Below are 17,028 nucleotides of genomic sequence, written 5' to 3'. Positions count from 1 at the left end.
TCCTAATTTCTTTAGGATGCTCTTCAGACATTTCATTTCGGAAGAAGACATTCAAATACCCCAGAGTTCTGTCTCTCTCTCATACATACACATACATACAGACACATGAATGTACACATGTGTGATTCAGACACACACCTATACATGAACATATATGTGCATACACACATGCACACATATGTACAGGTACACATATGCACACATATTCACGTATACATGCATGCACACATATACACAGACACATGTGTGTATGTGTGTGCACATACATGTACACATATACATACATGTGTATGTGAACACATATACCTGTACACTTGCACATACATGCATGTGTGTAAAGGCCCACAATGCACACATGCATATACATGCAGCACATATGCAGAGACACATGTGTACATGTGCACACATGTGTGGGCACGTGTGTACATGCTTGAACACATGTGTGTGCAGACATGTGTGTGTGTGCACTGCAAGCACACTTACACATGTGTGTAGTCTATAGACATGTGTGCATGAGCACACATATACTATGCACATGTGTGCTGCATATGCATATACATGTACACATACATGCAGGTACATGCATGTACATGCACATGTGCGCACACATACAGGTACACACCCTCTTTCATTCCAGAGATGAGATTAAAGTGAAGCCACTGAGTCACGTCTGACTCTTCGAGACCCCATGGACTGCATGGTCTACCAGGCTCCTCCGTCCATGGGATTTTCCAGGCAAGAGTACTAGAGTGGGTTGCCATTTCCTTCTCCAAGAGAGGAGATTAGGATTTAGCAAACCTGGAATAGGGTCTAGAATCTGTACTTTCAAAAGTCTCAGAACTCCTTGGTCAGTTTTATTAACTACAAATCTAGGCTAATTTTTGCTTCCCTCAACCTTTACAGCACTGGACTAGTCCTAAATGTTGAACATCTTTTCATATGTTTATTTAACAACTGTATATCATCCTTGATGAGGTCTCTGTTTAGATCTTTGGTCCATTATGTTAATTGAGTTGATCATTTTGTTAATTGTTGAACTTTAAGAGTTCTTCACATATTTTGGATCAAAGTCCTTTACCAGATATGTCTTTTGAAAATAAGTCCTCCTAATCTGTGCCTTGCCTTCACATTCTCTTGATGTTGTCTTTCACAGAGGAGAGGTCTTTAGTTTTAGAGAAGTCCAACTTCTTGATTATTTTGTCTAATGGATTGTGCCTTTGGTCATATATCTAGAAAGTCAGCACCATACTTACAATCACCTAGATTTTCTCCTGTGTTGTCCTGTAGGAGTTTTATAGTTTTGTGTTTTACCTTTAGGTCTACAATCCATTCTGTGTTTACAAAATCAAGTAAACATGACATTAACTAAAATCTCTTCTTTAAAAATCAATAATTATGTGGGACCATTAATGAATGGTTTAAGATTCTGCATTGTCTTAGAGAAAATACTGTTTTACACCTACTACATGTCAGAAACCAGTGCTCACAAAGCAAAAGTAATGAGTACAAAACTGTCATCATTTATCAGTGGAAAGCCAGAGTTTTAAACAATATTACTTGTTTCAAATCCTTTGCTTACTGCCTGCCTTTGAAATACTATTAATATATCCTGTTAGACGTTCAAGTGAACTTATACAGAGATATTCAGTTTACATATTACTAAATAACAAACTACTTCCATGTGAATGTTCGTAACATCCATAGAAGCCCCAAATTGGAAACAACCCAAATACTCTTCACATAGTACATGGTCAAAAAGCTGGTGCAAGTGAATCATGAAATACTACTCAGAAATTAAGAGGGGTAAACATCTCACATGAGCAGCGACCTGGGCAGAGCTCAATATTATGCTGAATGGAAAAGCAAACGTCATTTCAGAAGATCACAGACTACACAATCTTATTAATATAACATTCTCAAAAAAGACAAAATTCTAGAGCTGGAGCATGGATGAGTGTCTCCAGGGGAGTGGGGAGTGGTCACAGTGTTAAGGGTTAGATGAGAAATCTCTATTGCAGAGATTAAAAAGAAGTATGTCTTGATTGTGATGATGGTGATGCAAATCAACACACAGGGTATATTATATAGAACTACACACACACACACAAATGAGTTCAGATGAGAATGGATGAACAAGCTATGGCTGTTGGTGTTCCCTGCACACTCATCGCTAGCTGCTCCTCTACCTTATCCACAGACTGGCTAATATAACATATTCTTGGAATAGAAGATCTTACTGTGGAGGTGACTGCCAATGATGCTGTGAGGTTTTATCCCCAGGCCATTGATAATAAACACTATTCAGCAGATATCAATCTGCGTGTGGGACCACACAAATTTTTCATCACCACAGAGACTGCAGTCTGTCTGAGCATCTGTGGTTTACTTCAACAGCACACAAAAATCTGGTCTTGATAGTGTTTCCTCCTGGCTTCCACTGGCAGAATAGTGGTTACCTGAGGCGATGATCTTGGTTTGCAAGAGAGTGCCTGAAAATGGTGTAAACTGACAGGAAGCTCAAGTTGTCAAACATGACTTTGAATTGGTAGAACTTAGTCTGGAAAAGTTGCCTGAGGAATATGAGTTCCAAGAAGCTACAGGAGTAAAGCAAATTGTTCAAGCCTTGTTGCCAATGTCTGGTAGTGGTGAAGAATGAGAGGAACCAAGGCTTTAGCATTCTAAGCTCTTTGGCTGGAGCAAATCATAGCACTGGATCAGCAGAAAACTGCCACTCAGAGCAGTCCCATCTGCCAGCAACCAGAGGACTGAAACCCTCTTGGATCATCAAGGTGGTCCATCTGACACAAGACTGAAGGCAGGAGGAGAAGGGGGAAGCAGAGGATGAGATGGTTAGATGGCATCACCAACTCGATGGACATGAGTTTGAGCAAGCTCCAGGAGTTGGCGGTGGACAGGGAAGCCTGGTGTGCTCCAGTTCAGGAGATGGCAAAGAGTCAGACAAGACTGAGCAACTGAACAACAACAAAGGAATTCCTTATACAGGCCACTGAAACTGATCATATCCTGAGATTTTTGCATTAGTATTACTGTGGAGAAACTTGTATTTCTTAGAGTTTGTTACCTGAGGTGGCAGAGCTCTGTAGTCACAATTCATACCCTCAAAACAAGGGGAAATTCCTCTTCTGTCTCTGAATACCAGACATCTCTGCCAAAATAGCAACACTAAGGAGCAGACTTGGTGGGAAAGCATGCAAACATGAGGCGGCAGATGCCTCGGTACCTGTGTTACTTCCAGGGCTGGAGGGGTCAGCTCCAGGGGAACCTGTCACCAAAGGGAAACTTGCCAGAGGAAGAGTGAGAAATACAACAAATGAAACCCTTAGTTCTGCTTTTCTAGGCACTCCATAGTGCACGTCATGAGGCTTCACTCTGCCATGGCTCTCAGCTGGCTCAGGGCTCATGGGCTGAGAACTGCTGCTGGCCTGGTGTGGGTATGGACCCCAAGGTCGCCTATGGAAACAAGACTCAGACCCATCTGTGCGATACCGTCTAAGCACCAAAGAACATGTGACAAAAGGAATGGAATATTCCAGTTTCCAGAGGGAAGATTTCAGTAAGTGGAACATTCAGGAAGAACCTCTCCAAGGAACACTGGAGGCTATCTTCTTTGATAACCTTTTTTTTTCTTTTTAAACCATTCTGAAGGTCTTTGAGACTGTAGTTTAGCTGCATTCCAGCAGTGTCTCTTTGAGGTTGAACATTGGCCATTTACAGGGAATGTTAGGGAAATCAGCTCTGGGGTTGCAAAACCAAAGGTGGAATATGTTTTTCTTAAAATATGAAAGGTTTCAGAAAATACATTAGGTCATGTGGTTAGGGAAAACAGACTAGAAAAAGCTGTGAACTTGATCTTGTGGGTTTAACAAAGCTGGGTGATTAAAATCTGATTCATTTATTTTTAAAAAATGAGCTGTAAATAAGATTTATAATCTGTTTGACAGTATTGTGGCAATATCAACTTCTGGTCATGGTACAGTACTATAAGGATCTAAGATGTTACCCCTGGGGGAAGCTGGGGGAAGTCTTCACAAGAAATATCTCTGCTGTTTCCTTTGTGTCTGTAATTATTTAAAAATAAATAAGAAGTTAAAAAGGTGATTATTCAAACACAGCATCGCTATCCTAGCAGCGTCTCCAATGGACATTCAATCTCACCTGCTTGAGATTTTAAAACTTAACAAATTTTCTAGCTTCTCATCATCCTGGGTTGCTCATTTACTGTGAAGGATGGTTCCGGGAGGAGCCATAAACAGTATTTGATCTTCCTTTACCATCTCTGGAGCATCATCACTGATTAAACCATAATTGATTGTTCTATGTCGACTAAACCATGAGCCAAATTTGAACCTTTTTGCAAGTTTCCAGAATGTTCTGAGGGTCAGTTTCCTAAGCTGACTGTATCTCCAGCTCTATCTTCCAGGGACATAATGACTCCAGGTACCCTTGCGTTGCCTCATTAGAGTCTGGCCTCCTTGAGGTCAGAGACAACACTTGATCCTTAAAAGGATCTACCCTGTACCATTCTGCATGCTCAGGTGGCCTGAAAATACTTAGGCAAACATGAACTGGTGAGTTATGAGCTGTATGTGCATCTACTCATCAGTATTCTGACCACTTGACATTGAAATTTAGATTTTGGCAATGCCAACCAAGCAAGCTTTGAGCACAGATTATTTCTAACAAAGTATTATTTTCTACAAAGTACATTCAACTTTCCTTATGAAAGACTCAAAAATTTTAAATGATCAGAATATTGTATCTTTGACATGAATATTGTTCTATAATTCCAAATATTGCAGAAATTTAAGAAGCTTTCAGATTTTTCACTTTATCAGTTAGTTATAAATGAAAACATTTACTGGTTTATCAGGGCTAGTTGATATACTCCTCCCATTCACTAAAATTCAACCCACCTTGAACTTTCCTTCAAAATATCCTAGAAAATGACAAAACCACTGGTATTACATAAACATATATTGCCTTAACAATCCAATAAACAGATCTAATAATGTTCTATCATGTCCTGATTCAGTATCATTCTGCTAAGCATTTATTGCTAATTCACTTTATAACAGGCTTTATTAAAAGTCATTAAAACCTGCAGCTGCATCCCTAATTATTTCCTAAATATAAAGACTGCTTTTATAAATGATCTTCTTGTTCAAAACACTGCCATACAGCTCACAAACTCTTTGTTGGGAGCCAGAGAGCTTTTATTCTTTACGAAAAGAGATGCTAAGTAATTCATCAGATGCCAAACACTTTTTTTTTTTTTTGGTCCCATTTCAGCTTTGTTCCAAGTGGTCAACTTCTACGTTCATTAAGAATAGGTATATTGATAACATAGTCTCAGATCCATGCCCAGGACTTCTACCCACTGGCGTGTCATCCAATCTCTTAATGTGTATCCTTGATAAACTTGAAAAAGCTCAGTGATTTGGTAAAGCTAAGCACATTGAAGTGTAGCTCACATGCAAATATTCTGGAGACACACGTGGAAGGAAGAGAGTGCATTTCATTTGGAGTTTGGTTAATTCTGCTCAGGAGAAAATAGCCCAGTGGGGGATTTATATGCTTGTAAAAATAATGTAAATGATTTCTGTCGCTGTTATTCAGATGCTCAGTTGTGTCCAACTCTTTGTGACCCCGTGGACTGTAACCTGTCAGGTTCCTCTATCCATGGAATTCTCTAGGCAAGAATACTGGAGTGGGTACCCATTTCCTTCCCCAGGGGATCTCCCCAACCCAGGGATTGAACCCAGGTCTCCCACACTGGGAGGCAGATTCTTTACCATCTGAGCCTCCTGGGAAGCCCAAGTTATTTCTAGGCTCCATTTAACTGATTATTTTATGATTTACTACTTTTATACATAACCAAAAAAAGAAAACTTCAGAAAAAGTAAGTATGGGTATGATTTAAAGAAATTTCATTTACACTGGGAAAAAAAACACAGAGTTCTATGTAATAGAATTGCTTATTTCTCAAAACAGTTTTATACATTCATAAGCATGACAATGTATCAACACCCATCAATACTGTTGACAGTTGCCTGGAAAATGTAGGACACCTGTGATTTAGTGGGTAGGACAGTATGTAATTTGTATGCATATACTGCCCAGAATACGACCTAGAGGTACAAGGACAAAGGCTCCCAAAGGACATTTCAGGTGGAATAGTGACAGAACATAAGAGTAAACAGCCAAGCAGAATCACTGCAACTACTAAGAAACACCAGAAGTGTTCTCACCACAGAGCTGTGTTGACCATCCATCTACACTGAGGTCATTGAATTTAATAACTGGCAGAAAGTAATTACTCCATTAGTCAAAAAGACAAGGACAAAAATAGCCATTGGTCACTACATTAATACTAGAGTAGCTGTTGTCGTTCAGTCACTAAGTCGTGTCCGACTCTTTGCAACACCATGAACTGCAGCACACCAGGCTTCCCTGTCCTTCACTGTCTCCCAGAGTATGCTCAAGCTCCTGTCCATTGTGTCAGTGATGCTATCTAACCATCTCATCCTCTGTCTCCTTTTTCTCCTCCTGCCCTCCATCTTTCCTAGCAACAAGGTCTTTTCCAATGAGTTGGCTCTTTGTATCAGGTAGCCAAAGTATTGGAGCTTCAGCAGCAGTCCTTCCAATGAATATTCGGGGTTGATTTCCATTAGGATTTACTGGTTTGATCTCTCTGCTGCCCAAGGGATTCTCAAGAGTCTTCCCTAGTACCACGGTTCAAAAGCATCAGTTCTTCCATGCTCAGCTTTCCTTATGGTCCAACTCTCACATCCAAACATGACTACTGGAAAAGCCATAGTTTTGACTATATAGATATTTGTCAGCAAAATGATGTCTCTGCTTTTTAATACGCTGTCTAGGTTTGTCATACTTCTCCTTCCAAGGAGCAAGCATCTTTTAATTTCACAACTGCAGAGTAGCTGATTACTTCACAAAGAACACATCTTTACAAATCTATAATCAGATAACTTCCTGTAACCATGAGTGACTGACTTGCTGATGGTTGCCAAGGACACAGACAATGGCACAGAGATTCCATACAGATAGAACTTGACAGCATGACTGCATTTCTCAAGGGCGGAGTACCTCTTCGCATTGCCCTGCTCCCCTGTCCACATCTCCTAACCTCTGGGGGCCGGCCTTGCACAGACTCACTGACTCAACTCCCATGTTGATGCAAATGTGACTTGTTGAGTCAAAGCAGCTCCCGTGGATGTACCAAACCACTGACTGCATCAGTGATGAGGGCATGCCCCCCCCTGTTTGGTGGCACATCCTCTCCTGCACATTACTGGGGGCCTTTTAGGGCTCTGCAAGGTAACTGGCTAAATGGCACACTGTTGACTTAGAAAACTTAGTTGGCCACCAGAAACTAGATAATGTATTATACCAAGATACAGTCAGCAAGTTATATGGAGAATCTGAGAGGCTGGAGAAAGGAATTTGAAAATCAGACAAAAACAAATTTCTGTTTGCCTGGCCTGGCTTGAAAATTCTAGTCATTCCCATGGAAGTTATTCAGCTCATGAGACAGAAAAAGCATTGAGGACACTTAGATTGATCTGAAGAACACTGCACTGATTTTTACCCTCAGAAATTTCTTTTAGCAAAATATGGAAGTTTTACATAAGATCTAATATCAATGAGATATAAAAATTATATAATTAAAAGACACTTTATTATTATTATTGAGGATCAATTGCAGCCTCTCAAGTAAAATCAACAACAGGATACATATCACCAGTGGAAGAAAGTTAATCTTCCAGTGACAAAAATGAGTAATTATTTGAATGTTTGATATATTTTACATGATCACTTAAAACGAATATACAATTTACTGGAAAGAATAAGAGTTTAAATAGGTCTCTTCCCAACTATTATCTATATTTCTTTTAGATTTATTATGTAAAATATGATATTTTTGGCTTCCCTGGGGGCTCAGACAGTAAAGAATCGGCCTGCAATTTGGGAGACCTGGGTTCAATCCCCGGCTCAGGAAGATCCCCTGGAGAAGGTAATGGCAACCCACTCTAGTATTCTTGCCTGGAGAATTCCATGGACAGAGGAGTCTGGCAGGTTCCCGTCCACGGGGTCACAAAGAGTCAGACATGACTGAGCAACATTCACTTTCACTTTTTCTTTCATTTTCTCAAACAGGTAATATATCTTCAGGCTTCCCTGGTGGCTTACCTGATGAAGAATATGCCTGCAATGCTGTGTAGCCAGGTTTGATCCCTGGGTGGGGAAGATTTCCTGGAGAAGGGAAGGGCAACCCACTCCAGTATTCTTACCTGGAGAATTCCATGGACAGAGGAGCTTGGTGGGCTATGGTCCATGGGGTCACAAAAAATTGGACAAGACTGAGAGACTAAGGCTATATTTTCATGGCTTCAACAATCATTTCCATTTTGCCAGCTCCGAGCTGGACATGTCAGGTTACACCTCCTTCTGAAACCAAAGGTTCCTCCCCTGCCATTTGGTCCTTGTACCTGTTCCCCACTCACTGAACATGTCCCAAGTCAGGTCTGACACCTTTCCTTCCAAAGATGGGCGTTTTATGCCCAAGTGCATTTGTATTCTTCCAGCCCATGGCAGGTACCAAGCACATATCCTAGCTTGACTCATTTTCTGTGTGGCAGTCCATCACCCATCAGCTTACCATCCAGTCTCAACTGACTCACTGCTCACCTGCACCTCATGAGGTCAAGTTCTCATCACCTCAAACCTGAATTGCTGCAGCAGAATCAACCCTGGTCTTTTCTGACTCACCAACGCTTCTAAAATATGACATGCAACATACGAGCACAACATCCACAAACCCTCCTATTTGTACAAGATTATGGAAGTGAAAGTGTTAGTTGCTCAGTCATGTCTGACTCTTTTCAAACCCAAGAACTGTAGCCTGCCAGACTTCCCTGTCCATGAGATTTTTTTCAGGCAAGAATACTAGAGTGGATAGCCATTCCCTCCTCCACTGAGTAAGATTAAGGTCAAGATAATCTGCAAGACCTTCCAAATCCTTGAGAATCTAAACCCTTCCAGTTCCTTAGACAGTAAAAGCAAAAGTTAATAAAATACAATTGCTCTGTTTGTTTGTTTATAGTCATAATTTGAAGCAAGTGACGCATGTAATCAGTGGGACAAAAGATATTTCTTCTTTCCAAACCACCTAAAAAGTATGGAAAATATGAAATATTGACACAAATCTTAATTTTGACTCAATGTATGGAGACACATCTAACTTCCCTGGACTTCACTGTCTCATTTGCAAAACAGGAATCAGAATGTTTGCCTCAGTCCTGCTGTGAAATTCATAGGTAAGATGCCTTAGAGAGGGAATTTCACAAAACTGCTGAAGCCACAGAAGTACTGAGTCTCTCTGAGGATGGGAACTCAAGGGGGTTGGGTCACCTGGAATGCAGTCATATGGCCCACGAAAACCTCATATAACAGTGAAATAATCTACCTTTAGGACTTCCCAGAAATTTACCGCCATGGAAACAAAATATGAAATGGAAAATAAAAACACATTGCTTCAGTGGATAGTAGGCAAGTTTCATTTTTCAGTAATCACTTAAAAGGATTTGTAAATAGAGAAAAAGGATGGACTTGGAAAGAAAAATGAACAGCCTGTGTGTTTGTGAATGTAATGAATTAGATGAACTACCCTCATCTTACTTACCTGAGCTCTAAAGGTCCTGACCACGTAACTACTTGCTCATATGAGCTGTAATCAGAGGTGTATTCAGGCAATTAAATTAATCTACTCTTAGGAGATTTATTTCTTCAAGATTAAAATCAGACCAGAGAAACAAAAGATAAATAGTTGAGCTAAACTGGTATAGGCTTACCACTTGATAAATGAGGATATATTATATAAAACTGCAAGAAAAAATATAGAAAAAAAAAAGCTCTCCAGCCAGAAGTACTATTATCCACTTTGGTCTCTGGCTCTGTTTGTGTGTCCTCTGGATATTAGTCATTTCTGAGTAACAAACTGAAAGGACGCCCACAAAGCTGGGATGTCTTAATTACATCGAGGCCACATTATGAACATTTCATCTTGTTAATAAAACGCTCTGCAAAAACAAGCTTTTAGAGAGACAACAGCCTATGAGCCCACCTTCCTGAGCATTCTATCAACAGCAGATACAGAAACTGACCTAGAAACCTTTGGTAAATTCTTCATGACACTGCAGTGGACAGTTGCTGTTCTTTCCACCTTATAATATAACCTCTCCCCTTTTCTTGAAAACTGCATCAAAACTTGTATTGGAGGCAGCTCTGCATTTAACAGACCATAGTAATAGCTGGTACTCTGTTTTTCTCTTGGTCTTACAGTTCCCCAAGGTTTTCACCTGGTTACAGCTGCTATTGTGGGCTTCCCTTTAGGTTCAGCTGGTAAAGAATCTGCCTGCAATGTGGGAGACCTGGGTTTGATCCTGGGGACGGGAAGATCCCCTGGAGAAGGAAATGGCAACCCACTCCAGTACTCTTACCTGGAGAATTCCATGGACAGAGGAGCAGAACAGGCTGCAGTCCATGGAATCGCAAAGAGTCGGACACGACTGTGTTCACAGCTGCTATTGCAGGTATCAGAGGACAAAGAAGGGGAAGAGTTGCCAGAAGAGACACATCATGGAACATTGTTGATCTGGCTTCATTCCTGCCTATTCTTGGGACTCTTTTCCCACAATATTTTGACCAAAGAAATGGAGTGGTTATTTCTTCTCAGCCACTCCTCATTTTTAGAGATATATTTTCTTATAAACTTCTAAAAGATATTATGATGAAGTTTTATTTTGCCAAGTCCTGATTCATTCTCCCACTTTTAAAAAGAGACAGAAAGGACTGGAAAAAGACTGACAAAATATGTCAGTTTTGGTTTTTAACAAATGGTACTGAAATCAGAGTAGTCATGGTCTGCGGCTCTGTGCCGAGTCCAACTTGCAGTCCATTTTATTCCAATTAAATCAGGTAAAAACCAAGAGATTTCACCCAAAATCTGGTTCTGGACCAAATGACATTATTCTAATGACTTTTCACCCATTGCTTTTTTCCTCTTTTTTTTTCCTCTACTGTTTATTTACTTTTTCTTTTTTGGTAAATGATAACAAATCAAACCAAAAACTTAACGTTGTTGTATCACTGACTAGACAGTTATATAATTTTCCATTTCCAGTTCAGTCAAATAGTTCAACCAGCAGACTATATGGAAACTGACTATGACACCAATGGTAGTTTAGATTTCTCAAACTTACACTTTATGTATTTTTAGTGATACTCTGAAGAAGGAAATAGCAACCCACTCCAGTACTCTTGCCTGGAAAATCCCATGGATGGAGGAGCCTGGTAGGCTACAGCCCATGGGGTCGCAAAGGGTCGGACACAACTGAGCGACTTTACTTCACTAGAAATCTATACAGACCAAATGCTTATCGATTACATTTTTTAAAAATTATAGCCACTTTTAAAACTCCAACTGATGAAAGAAAATAAATCATGAAATGTTACTTAACTGGAGATTTCCTGAGACACCTATGAATAGAATCTAGATTAAACCAAGACCACAGCATTTCCAGGGTTGCCCATGGACAAGTCCCACGCTGTCTACCCTCCACTCCATCTTTACTAGTTGGTGAAGCAAGACAAATTGCTTTCTGGATGTATTATCAGATGTTGAGTTTTTAAAGACCACTTAATCCTATGAGCTTCCTTATTGGTATAACTAATGGTAAACATTACTTCTCCATTACAAACCAGAAAATTATGACCAAAAATGCAGTGGTTGATTCATTTCAGGTCAAAATGAAAGTACAGTTGACCCTTGAAAAACATGGGTTTGAAATGCATGGGTCCACTTATACCCAGATTTTTTTTAATAAGTATATTTAAATTTTTTGAGGTTGATGATGATCTGAAGAAATGCATAGCCAAAAAAAAATCTAAAAAAATAAGAAAACCCTAGGCACATCATAAATGCATAAAATATACAACATACAGAGTCAATGGATCATTTATATTATTGTAAAGATTCTGGTCAAGAGTAGGCAATTAGCAGTCAATGTGCATGCATGTTGTGCTCAGTCATGTCTGACACTTTTGTGACCCTATGGACTGCCAGGGTCCTCTGTACATGGGACTTCTCAGGTAAGAATTCGGTAATGGGTTGCCATTTCCTCCTCCAGGGAATCTTCCCGACCCAGGGATAAAACTCAGGTCTCCTGCACTGGCAGGTGGATTCTTTATCACTGAGCCACCTGGGAAAGCTATTGGGGGGAGTCAAAAGTTACATATGAATTTTTGACTACACGGGTAGTTAGAGCCCCCTACCTCTGCATTGCTCAAGGGTCAAGGGTAATTAAAATGAACTTGGGTGTCACGTTGACCTAGTCTTGCCTATTTGGTTTAATGCATGATGTCAATTTTGAATACTATTTTTAAATGAAGTCTTCCCTGCATTAAAATATTTTTTCCATTGAGAGATTTAAGAAAATTGATGGTGAATTCCCGGGGAAATATTATATTCCCTACATTTAAGCTCTTAAAATGCAAGAAGCATGTTGCTATAGAGTAATCAGAAGGGACTTTTTTGAGGAGTGAAGGAATGATTGCTATAAGATATGACATAATAATTCAAAGATATAGCACTTAAGTTTCCAAAATACTCTCAAGAGCATCATATTGAGACTTTCCAATATTCCAGCATATGCATCTCTTCATTTATTCCACAAATACTTAGATGTCAACCATATGTAGAGGACTGCATCTTAATTGGTAGATAAAGTACCCCGTGTTAGGTAGAAAAAGTTGAGTAGTGGGTTGAGTGGCTTGCCCAAGATCTTATGACCAGCATTTCAAGAATCCCCATGTCCTGACTGTCAAACAAGTCTTGTTCTGCTACATGACGATGCATAACATATTTCATGCTGCAGGATGCTGTCTCTTTCCATGTGTGCCATGCACAACTCATTCTGCCAAGCTAAACAGGAAGAAAATACAAAATGAGAGGTTTCTTCATTTGTGTGCCAGTCTATGACTCACTGGAGGTGAAATAACTATAGACATAATTTCTGGCTTAGGATACACTTTTCTTCAGTGGCTTTTGCCTTCTTAATAGAATTGGATGAATAACCAGGATCCTTGCCTAGAATCTTTTAGTTGGTATGAAAATAACAATTAATTATTGAGGGACTTCTTAACTTCCAAAATAATCATCTCTTCTTTTACATTTTTTGTAAACATGTATATAACTTGGTTCAAACCCAAGCAAGCAATTCCAAAGGCAAACTGGACCTTCCAATCCAATAAGATCTAATGGTCAGTAATCACACTAGATTATCCAAATAATAATTAGATGGTCTAAATAATAATACTGACTGATAAATGTTTCTATAATATTTGTATAATATAAAGGTTTAAGCCAGAACTCTCTGTCCCACTCTCATGCAGATCATTTCTTGTTAAAAGAAGAAAAGTAACTGACCAGGTTCCAGAACTCATTTCAAATTATCCTGCAGTCCTATATACACTTTCCATTGTCCTCTTTATGCAATCCTACTTCACTTTTCTCCTCCGAGTCTCAAGTAGAAGTAACACAAAAACACTGACCCCCCCCCCCCCCACCAACAGAACTCCTTCCTCTGAGAAGGGATGTTGGATACTGTGTCTGATACTTCTCAAACTTCATGCATCCTTTTTTGGTAACAGACCAAAAAAAAAATCAGGGAAAAGAGCTATTTTAATAGGACATGGATGTCCTAGAATTAAGTGTTGATTTCTCTTTAGAGACAAGGGATTCTATGCAAAAAGTGGTATGGTTGCATTAGCCCACCCACTCCTTTTGTGGAGTCCAGGAGACTGGGGGCAGTTAAAGATTATAATTTATATAGGCACTAAATTGGTTTACAAAATGCTGTCTCAACACAATGACATTTCCCCAAAGATAAGGAGAGCTTCCAGGCAGCTTGCCTGGGCTTGGAACGGTGAATCAGTTATTTATCTCTGTGATTAAATCTCTAAAGGGATGAGCCCAGGGTAACTTTTACTTTGTGCTGTTTCTGTCACACATGGAGAAAGCCTGCCCCCTCTGTCACTGAGAAGGTAACTGCGGCCACGTGCCCACAGGCCTGCTTCCATCTTATGCTCTGCTCACCAGGCAGCCTGTCTGTGCTATTAACTGACAACCACACTCAGAGTCTAGCAACAGGCTGCAACTCTCTTAAAACATGATTAATTAGTATAAGTGGCAATTTCACGTTCACATCTTCCAGACTAGGGGAAAAAAACAAACACACAAAAGCAGGTTTGTCAGGGGCACACCGCAGGTCTCCTGGCACGGATTCCAAATCAATAGTGCATTTTTCCTCCTGAGATTGCCGTTTCTGACCCATATAGGGCAATAGAGCCCCCAAGGAACTCCATGATGCCGACACCGCTCTCCCTTCTGCTAAGCAAGCAGGTTTGTGGTAAGTGGCAAGTGACAGTTAAGAACAATTTGTCCCCAGAGTGCAGTTTCTGCTCTCAGTCAACGCAAAACAAGGGCCTTTCAGCACACTGGCCAGTGCCATCTTAAATGCCTCCAAGGATTCGAGTGATGAAACTGAAAAACAGGGCAGTATGGAGATGTATTTTATGATTGATTATAGATGCCCTATGAAATTAAAAGGAGAACCTGAAGAACTGTGCTTTTTCAAAAGGGCCAACTCTCCCCACATGGCTGGTCGTGCTCACAGCATCACATGTGTTCACAGGGTTGTCAGAGTCAGTCCTGCCAAGCCCTGCACCCCACTAACTGGATATGCTTGGTGGAACCCACCGAACCCTTAGCGAAATGTCAGGCTTGGGCTATAAATCTGTGTCTTTACCCTGCAAAGCCCTTTTCTTAAAAGCAGAATGCTCATCAAGGTCACTGTGAATGATTGCAGTTCTAAAGCTACAAAAGTAAGAGTCAACAGAAAATAGATTTCATAAACACTTTAAAGCTATGGTTCATCCAAAAGCTCTTGCCTCCCCCCGCCCCCCACCACTTTGTGGATTTCAGTGACAAATGCATTTTCATGGGACTAAGAATGCTTTGGAAACCTGTTCTCCTAAAAAGGCACGCTACAGCTTCTCATTTTCTGCCTTCTGGCAGATCTGGTTTGAGCAAGCAGTCTTCAGAAGGCTAGAAAGACAACACTGCATAAAAATGTGTGTATTTCTGTAGGTTAAGATCCACAAGTGTAGGTACACTCAGGATTGGGGTAGAGATAGGGACCAGGTGTACAGTTTGGCACATTATATTCATATAAAATATAACAGACCAGATGGTGAAACCATCACTACTAGTAACTTTTTCAGTCTTGCATACTATGTGATACAAACAGGATCGCTTTAAACTACATGCATAACACAAAGAGAAAAAAAAAACTTACAAAATGCCACATTGTATTCTTTTGGGGGAAAACACAGACACAGACTCAAAAAGATACTAGATCATCAATAAAAATATCCAACTAAAATTTTACTATATTTATATAGGCTTACACACACACACACATCATTTTTAATATTCTTGTCACATAAAGGACTTCAGATAAGTAAAACATCCAACTACTTTACTAGGCAAGATTTTCTCAAAGATCATTACGCAGGAACAACCATTTAAAAATCAAACTGTTTATCATCTTAATCCACAAGGAAAAAAATAATACTATTTTAATCTTTCTGTTAAAATCTTGCCGGGGGGGGGGGGTCACTTGAGTTACAAACAAACAGTAATAATAGTATTATCACTTACCGGCCGAGTAAAGGAATTAGAATCTTCCAGTTTCTCTAATGCCAGGTTGTGAGTAGGTCTAGAAGCTCCTCTCGCAAAGCTATTTCCAAAACAGGTGCAGCCCGCTCGGGAGCATCCTGTTTATTTGGAGCAGCGCGGGCCTCCTCTGAGCGCTCGGACCCCGTCTGCAGAGCCCATGGTTCTCAGAGGCCGGACAACTTCGGCCTCTCTGGGCTGCCGGTGCTCCTCCGGCCCCTGTCGACAATTATCCTGGAAGTTGCTGCCGAGTTTAATCTGTGGATCAGGTGAGATTCTCTGAGCCCTGCGCGGGGGTCGCAGCAGGCAAGGAAGATCCCTTTCGGTCTATCACGGCCGGCCAGGGGGGCGCCGGGGCATCGGAGACGAAGCCCCTTAGCTGCGCCGAGCTTGGAGCCGGGCTGCCCTCGGCGACGACGGCGGCAGCGAGGACCGTGGCGGCGCAGTGGGGTCCCGGCGGTGGCCCGGTCCAAAGACGCTGTCCATCCCCGCCGGTGCTGAAGTGCGGGCCCGAACCCCAGGCCCGGCCACGCGCCGCACTTTTCCCCACCGGCGAACGCGATCGGTTAGCTGTTCTTCCAGACTCGCCTCCCTCGGCGCTTCTTATGCGGCAGGGCTAACCGGCTTTCCAAGATAACGGTTTCATGCTTGTCTGGGAGCACCGCTTCCGGACAGCATCTGCCGTTGGAGGCAGAAATCCGTGGGAAATCAGTTGTGAGCCGCTCCTGACTTTTCAGTGGCCGCGAACGAGTTTCCTGATGCTAGAAATGAACGGGAGCGCACGCACACGCGCGCGCACACGCGCGCACGAGAGAGGGAGGGGGAAGAGAGAATAAATATAGATTATGTACCGTGGAAAATCCAGCGCTTCTGTGGGTCCCTAATTACATAAGACGGAAAGGGCTATTTCGGAAGACTCTGCAATCTCCATCACCAATTGGGGGGCGGGGGGGGGGTGCGCATTTAGATTCTGAGAAGCGCCTTGTGAAATTCCCAGGTTAGACACAGCACCGAGACCCTCCGAGCAGAAACGACAGGTTACTGTTCAATGAAAACAGAAAATAAAAAAAGAAAAAGAAAGAAAGAAAAGGCCCCGCTACCTTGTAAAGCGTTGCTGAACTGTCTGGAAATCCTTGCCGAGCCTCTGGGAGGGGGTCGGGCGGGACGCGGACGCGTGAGCGCGGGCTCCGAGC

The 17,028-nt window shown here is 41.3% G+C and overlaps 1 pseudogene; it reads left to right on the top strand.

The window, feature by feature from the left end:
* Positions 1 to 2,139: 2,139 nt before the first annotated feature.
* Positions 2,140 to 16,455, top strand: LOC133042190 (alpha- and gamma-adaptin-binding protein p34-like; annotated as a pseudogene).
* Positions 16,456 to 17,028: the final 573 nt, after the last annotated feature.

This window comes from Dama dama, chromosome 21 (assembly GCF_033118175.1).
Source record: "Dama dama isolate Ldn47 chromosome 21, ASM3311817v1, whole genome shotgun sequence".
In the NCBI taxonomy this organism is placed as follows: domain Eukaryota; kingdom Metazoa; phylum Chordata; class Mammalia; order Artiodactyla; family Cervidae; genus Dama; species Dama dama.
The sequence above is the reverse complement of the archived record's forward strand: the minus strand, read 5'-3'. Positions and strand labels throughout refer to the sequence as shown.